The sequence below is a fragment of the Camellia sinensis genome, chromosome 10 (genome assembly GCF_055761805.1).
Source record: "Camellia sinensis isolate YWXY chromosome 10, ASM5576180v1, whole genome shotgun sequence".
Classification (NCBI taxonomy): domain Eukaryota; kingdom Viridiplantae; phylum Streptophyta; class Magnoliopsida; order Ericales; family Theaceae; genus Camellia; species Camellia sinensis.
Window position 1 is genome coordinate 104,658,079 of NC_138970.1, and position 6,971 is coordinate 104,665,049.

The following is a 6,971-nucleotide window of genomic DNA, read 5'->3' on the forward strand; positions in this document are numbered from 1 at the left end:
TGGCGAAGTTCAGATTTGGACCCACTGAGCCAACGGGGTTGGGCCACACCGCTGAAGTAACATTGCATTGCATGGCAAAACATCAACTAGGGCTCTGTCTGTTAATTCTTCCTGAACCGAAACCTCATGAATCGTCATCATGACCACCACATGCACTACAGGAAATATGGGTTTAGGTGGCGTTTTTTTAATGACGTTTTTTAAAACGTCACTGTTTTTAATATTTAATGGCGTTTTATAAACGTCTTGTTTTTCTTTAATTGAAACGGTGCCGTTTTATGAATATGAGGCGTTTATTAACGCCTTCAAATGCGTGTTGTCTCACGCGCTTCCTTTTTCAATCTCAGAATCTCAACTCCCAAATTGAACCGATGCACTCACAAATAATCTCTCTCTCTCTCTCTCTCTCTCTCTCTCTCTCTCTCTCTCTCTAAACCCTGATTATCACAGAGATTCAGTTGCTTATCAATGGAATCCTCAGAAATAGAAGTTCTCTCTCGAAATCGAAGTGATTCATCAGAGCGATTTCAAAGTTCATCTCAGCGATTCAAATCTCGATATCGAAGTTCATATCTCGAAATTTTAAAATTCTGAGTTCATATCACTTCGATTTCGATTCAGATCGTGATTCAAATCTCAGCGATTCAGATCGGTCTCAGTGATTCATATCTCGAAATCGAAGTTCGATTCAGATCGTGATTCAGATCTCAGCGATTCAGATCGATCTCAGTGATTCATATCTCGAAATCGAAATCGAAGGTCATCTCAGCGATTCAGATCGCTGATTCAGCTTGGTGATTTAGAGGTTCAGATCGATCTCAGCGATTCAGATCGGTTATTCATCAAAGCTATTTTGAAGTTCTCTCTTGAAATTGAAATCGAAGTTCATCTCAGGCACAACAACATATAGCTTTGCAGGTAAGGGATAATGCTATTTTCCTTCACCTGTTCGATTTCTACCTTTTCATCGCTCATACATTTTTCATTCCTGACTTGTTTTGTAGAAAATGGTCTGGCGAGCTGGTGGTGTGAATCTTCCTGGGGTAGGGACAGGACCCACAACAACTGCAGAGACTCCAACCAAAGTTCTATGCTTGACTGAGGTATGATTAATAGTAACCTCTGTAGTTTGACTTTTTTCTTCCCCATGCCAACCCCCTTTACAGTAATTATTGTCTATTCGTGCTAATGGTGCTTCATTTTGGGGCACCATGAAGCTAATTACTGCTGATGAACTGATGGATGATGGAGAGTATAAGGAAATTTTAGAGGACATGAGGGAAGAAGGGGAGAAATTTGGTGAGTGTTTCATCCCATAATAGTTGCTGTTGTGTTTTAAATTTGTGTGTACACTCTAATGTATGCCTTCCATTAAACAATCATCTCTATGAATTAAAAAGAAATAAAATGATTTGGACATGTGTTATACAAAAGTGCTTAGACAAGGACCTGATTACACCATCTTGTTATGTAGACATTGCATTCATAGCAAAAGATGCGAGTCCACATCCCACTAGTCATAATATTATTTAAAAATCAGAACATATTTTGCTTTAAAAGTGAATTTCTTCAAATTATGTTTTTAGAATCATGTTAACTGTATTTAAGCAGCCAAGAAGTTTTAGTTAGAACTTAGGTGTGTATAATAAGTGGGACTTTTCCTAATTACTCATTTTCAATCTCAACTTCCCAATTTTTTTATTACTTGATTATGACTTTATGAAGCAATTGGTCCAAGTGGATGCACTGTACTGGTTTTCATTGTTGCTTTGTCTATATAGATATGGGATTTCAATTTAGGCCGGTTAAGGGGTCATGATGAATCCAGTCCATTGGAAATGGGATATGGTGCAAGCGGTGTAGGATTTATGAAATTGATAAATTACCGGTAGCCTTTGTAAATCTCTCACTAAAGGCTACCGAGATTTATGCAGGATTGATAAATAAAATAAAATAAAAATAGATATAGATTATGGGTTTTAGTTTGAGTAAATTTTAGATTGAGCTTCAATTGATTGTGTGTTCACATGCATGCATATATGAAATTTGGTTATGGAACCTAAATTTACAATCTAAATGTTCTTTCATATTTGGATTGCTTTCTTCAGGCAATAAGAGCAATATAGAGGCATAAAATGTGAATGAAGAAGGAAGAGTGCTTCCAGATTGCAAAAATGCATCAAACCCTTATCATCAATGTAGTGACTATTGCTTTAGAGTAATTGCTGAAGCTAAGGCACTAATGGATAAAAATGAACTAGGTAACTTATTGTTTTTTTTTTTTTTTTTTTTTGCTTTTGTACATGGGTGGTGCTCCCTTGTTGCCTTCTTTAATCAATATTAATTTTTAAGTTTACTTAAGAAAGGTTGCTTTAGTTTTCTATTTGCTACAAACTTTTGTTACCATATCTTCTTGGAAGAGAACTTTTTAGTTGGTTGGATAAAATGAAAGAATAATTGTTGTTACATGGTCAAATAAACAGCATAATACAGTGTTGAATTATTGGTACAGTACATATCTTAGTATATATCTGTATTCTCATGGGTTCAAGCTATTTTACATATATTGTGCTTGGAAGGCTGGAAATAGATATTTTGTTGAAAACTTCTTTAATTCTCCAATATAAAGATAAGCTTAAGTTACCTTCTTTTTTTTTCCCCCACCTTTTTTGAACCATTCAACATTGACATTTGATACCTTATATGTATGTACTGAAATACATTTCCTTGCTTGAACAGTTTTTAATCAGAAAACATTGTACAATGCATACAAGAAACGGTCAAAGAACATTGAGATTGACATCGAAGAGTACAATAAAATGAAAGAAGCTGATCCAGAATTCTACAGAGAAGCTTCAAGCCTCCAATATGGAAAGGTAAGTGTTTTAATGGAGGAAATTATGTGTTTCTGGCTAAAATGGTTCAATTTAGAGAAATTTGAACAGAACAAAAAATTCTACTCATATTTGACAGGCACCAAAAGTTGCCGAGGACAAGATTGAAAGGATGGTGAAGGAACTCAAGGACAGAGATGAGAAGCTGGAGGAGAAGGTTTCATGATGAGAAAGATATTGATTCGATCAATGACCGTAATGAACATTTCAATAAGAAGATTGAGTGAGCCTTTGGGAGATACACCCTGGAGATGAAGAATAACCTTGACAGAGGAACTGCTTTACCTAACCAAGGTACTTGAGGATTATAGGGCCATCTCTTGTTATGGAGGCATGCTCCATTGTTTTCTGTGATTCTAAATATGTTTACTGCATGGGAGGTGATATGTGGATATCGACTCTATTTGTGATGGCTGAAAATCCAAGTTTAACTCTCTGGTTAGGAATGATGAGTGAACTAAATTAAAAAGCTGAATCTAGGAAACAATAGAAACTAATTTTGATTTTCTATTGTGCCCAATTGTGCTCCTATGTTTATTATCATCACAATTTATTGATTCCTGTTGCTTTTAGGGCTTAATTTGTCAGTCTTTTTTTTTTTTTTTTTGCAGGTTTACACTTCTGTAACCAAGCATTACATTCTAAAAGGGGAGAAACAGCTGCTGCTCCCAAAATTCTTCTTCCATTTTTAAAAGGAACAACGAAGAAGCCAATCATAGCCACAATCTGATATTTTCTTTCTAGTGAGTGCAGATGGTTGTTGCATTCCTGGTGTCACAGACAATGATCAATTACTGGTAGCCTTTAGTGAGAGATTATAAAGTGATTCATGAATATTATGTTTATATTTAAAAATGTTTTGGTTTTTCACTTCCTGTCATGGTGACTATCTAGGTTATAAAAGATCTGAACTTATATGACATCCTTGAACCCTGCCATCATAGCCCAACTTCGAAAGAAGATGAAAACGCAAACACAAGCTTGCCATAGAGCTTCAAGCAATTAGGGGTGACTGAGAGGCCTCTTGCTGTGAGAAAAAGGATATTTGGACGTGCATGGCCTTTACGAGCGCTAGTAAGAGATGGCATAGTTCCAATGTGGCCTCAATTAATGGAAAATTCCATTGTTCCATGCATTGTAAGTTAAATGAATTGATATATTTTCCCCTTAATTATATTTGTGTTTGAATTGATCTTTTGTTTATATTTGTTAATCTTGCCATTTCTTTTGTTTCGTTTTTCTGCTCTCGATTAGTATGGGAGCAGTTATGTCCACAGTCCAAAACATCTCTTCCACAACCCTGCCTCTCACATGATGGGACAACCCCATGTGAGTGTATATATATGTGTTTGCTAACAAAGGGATGGATTGACATCCTGAAATTTGAAAGGAAGTGATGTCTAATATGTATTTGATTTGGGTCCTCCAAACAGCTTCATCCTATCAGTTTTGGAAGTTTGAATTAAAAACGCTGGCTTGTCGATGTGATTCATTAAGTTTTCGTTTTGATTTATCATTTGTTGACAACCATGTCTTGTTTTATAGAATGTCTCACAGAATTTGCAATTTCATCAATCCTTTTCAGGCCCTGAACTTTGCTTTCAAAGATTATTTTAAGAGGCTGTTTAATTTCAAGAGAGACAAGGATGGTTACTGGAAGTGGTTTGCCGGGAATTTGGCGTCAGGTGCTGCTGCTGGTGCTTCATCTTCTCTTTTTGTTTATTCCCTAGATTATGCTCAAACACGTTTGGCTAATGATGCTACAGCTGCTAAGAATGGTGGTGGAAGGCAGTTTAATGGTTTAATTGATGTTTGCAGCCTCATAACTAATCCCATTATTGGATGATTTCCAAAATTTTCCTGGTTTATTATTTCAAATACGTAATGTTATTATAGACCTTTTCACTTGTCTCCATGTGAAAAGGTGATGATGGAGGATGAATATCACTAGATACTGTCTTGGTCTCAAATCAATTCTTTTGTTATTTTTCTGCCTTTTTCTTTTGACAAATGTTCATTTGAATGGAAATAGGAGTTATTGTTTCATATTAGTGCTACTTTGCAATTTTATTACAAGTAATAATTTCAAAAAAAACAATTAGAAAAATAAAGATGTAATAGCATTTTTCAGAACCCAACTATATAGGTTTTTTAAAATTAAAAAAGCTATGATGACGTTTTTGAAACGTCGCTAAAAGTTGTCAGAACATCATTAACAAATTAACGACGTTTCTAAAGCGTCGCTAAAAATTATCATGATGTCACTTCGCCTTATGTACCATATTTAGCGGCGTTTTTTAAAACACCGCCTATAACAAATTAACGACGTTTTTAAAGCGCCACAATGCTATAGCGACGGCCGCGTCCTCGGCGTTTGGTGGTAAGCGTCACAAAAACAATTAGTGGCGTTTTTGGTACTTATCGCGGCGTTTAAAAAACGCCGTTAAAAGCTAAATTTCCTATAGTGATGACTCTCTCCAGTAGAAATCTCTTCTGTAAAAATGGTAATTAGTACATGTTCGGATTCAAGAATAATTGTTAAAGACGTATATGATATGTAAGTAATGATTATTATAAATGATATAATTGAATATTATAAGAGTTATAATTAAAAAAATAATAATAATTAAATAAATGAGTTAAACCAAACATCACATATGGTATAACAAAAAATTCTTAGATTATAACCAAAATAATGTTATGACCAACATCATAATAAGTCATAATTAATAGCACAATAAATCATAATCAAAGATAAAAAGTTACGTTTGTTTACTAGATTAGATTAGATGAGATTGTGAGTACTGTGAGATTGAGTGAACAAATTACTAGCGTTGTGACGTCCTAAAATCTAGCTAAGGTTGCAGTCAAGGGAATATCACCAATGAGACATTTGGCCAATAATCAGATAAGATCCCAGGAAGGTCGGAGGAGTCAACATAACCTCCCTTCAAAATTTAACCACCCCAGATAGCAATGCTACATTTTTTACAAAACTTAACCAAATATTAACATAAGATCCCAGAATATATATTTATAATAGAGTAGAGCAATAGTAATTACAAAGTTTTAATATAGTTACAAAATAGGATCCACTAAAATACATTTCAAAAGAGTAAAATAATACTGACGAAAATAACCCTAACGTTGTCTAGGACAGCCAGTAATCTTCAAATGTCTTTGGTTTTTTGTTACCTTACTAGGTTTCTTCGATTCCTAGCATGAAATACCATGAGCTTGGAATGCCAAGTAAATGAATATACACCCCACCCCACCCCATCCCATTTTCTAATCCAATACACATTCACATATATAATAAACATTTAAGTATGAAGATCAAGTGACAGGTAGAGAGTTACAAGATTAGAAGTTAGTAACTAGAAATCTCCCAAAGAGATGTCATCTTTTCAACCTCAAGAATAGGACTCGGATTATTAGATATGTCCCATCTTTTGTTACTTTGCAGACCTTATCATGGATGCCCATCACGGTTACGTACCACGTAGCGCCAACTGAGGATCTCGAAAGAGACGGTACAATAATAGCCTTGCCCATTCCCTCCTTACACCGAACCATTTAGGGTCTGAATCCAACTAATCCATTCAAGTGTGTGAATAACTACTTGCACAAGACTTTACTTTTTAAAATAGAAAACACGTCCAGCCAACTAAATTACCATAACATTGGCTCATTAATCAATCCAAGTGTCTACAACCCATTACTACCTCATTAAGGTTTCTCGTTGAGTTAGATAATTTAGGTTAAGGTTAGTGTATGTCATTGAGACCACAATCTTTACATAAGCATGAGTACCATCAAGGCATTAGGGTAAAGAAATACAACCATAACATATGTCACTACTAGAAAACAGGGCTTTTGAGTCGGCAGTATGCCGTCGCAAATAGCGTATTTGTAGACGCAAAATCTTTTTGCGACGGCGTTTCAACGGCAACTTAAGGGACGAAAATGGTGGGGTCGCAAAAATTTTTTGAGTCGGCAATCTGCCGACGCAAAAAGTTTCATTTTTTTGAGACGGTAGATTGCCGGCTCAAAAAGTGGTTAAATGTTTTAAAAAAA

General features: G+C 35.3%; 1 long non-coding RNA gene across 1 annotated transcript; it reads left to right on the forward strand.

The window, feature by feature from the left end:
- Positions 1-1,003: 1,003 nt before the first annotated feature.
- Positions 1,004-4,027, forward strand: LOC114287921 (uncharacterized). The gene is made up of 6 exons (XR_014343340.1): positions 1,004-1,103; positions 1,218-1,299; positions 2,109-2,261; positions 2,740-2,876; positions 2,974-3,188; positions 3,527-4,027. It is a non-coding gene; the product is annotated as an uncharacterized LOC114287921 (long non-coding RNA).
- Positions 4,028-6,971: the final 2,944 nt, after the last annotated feature.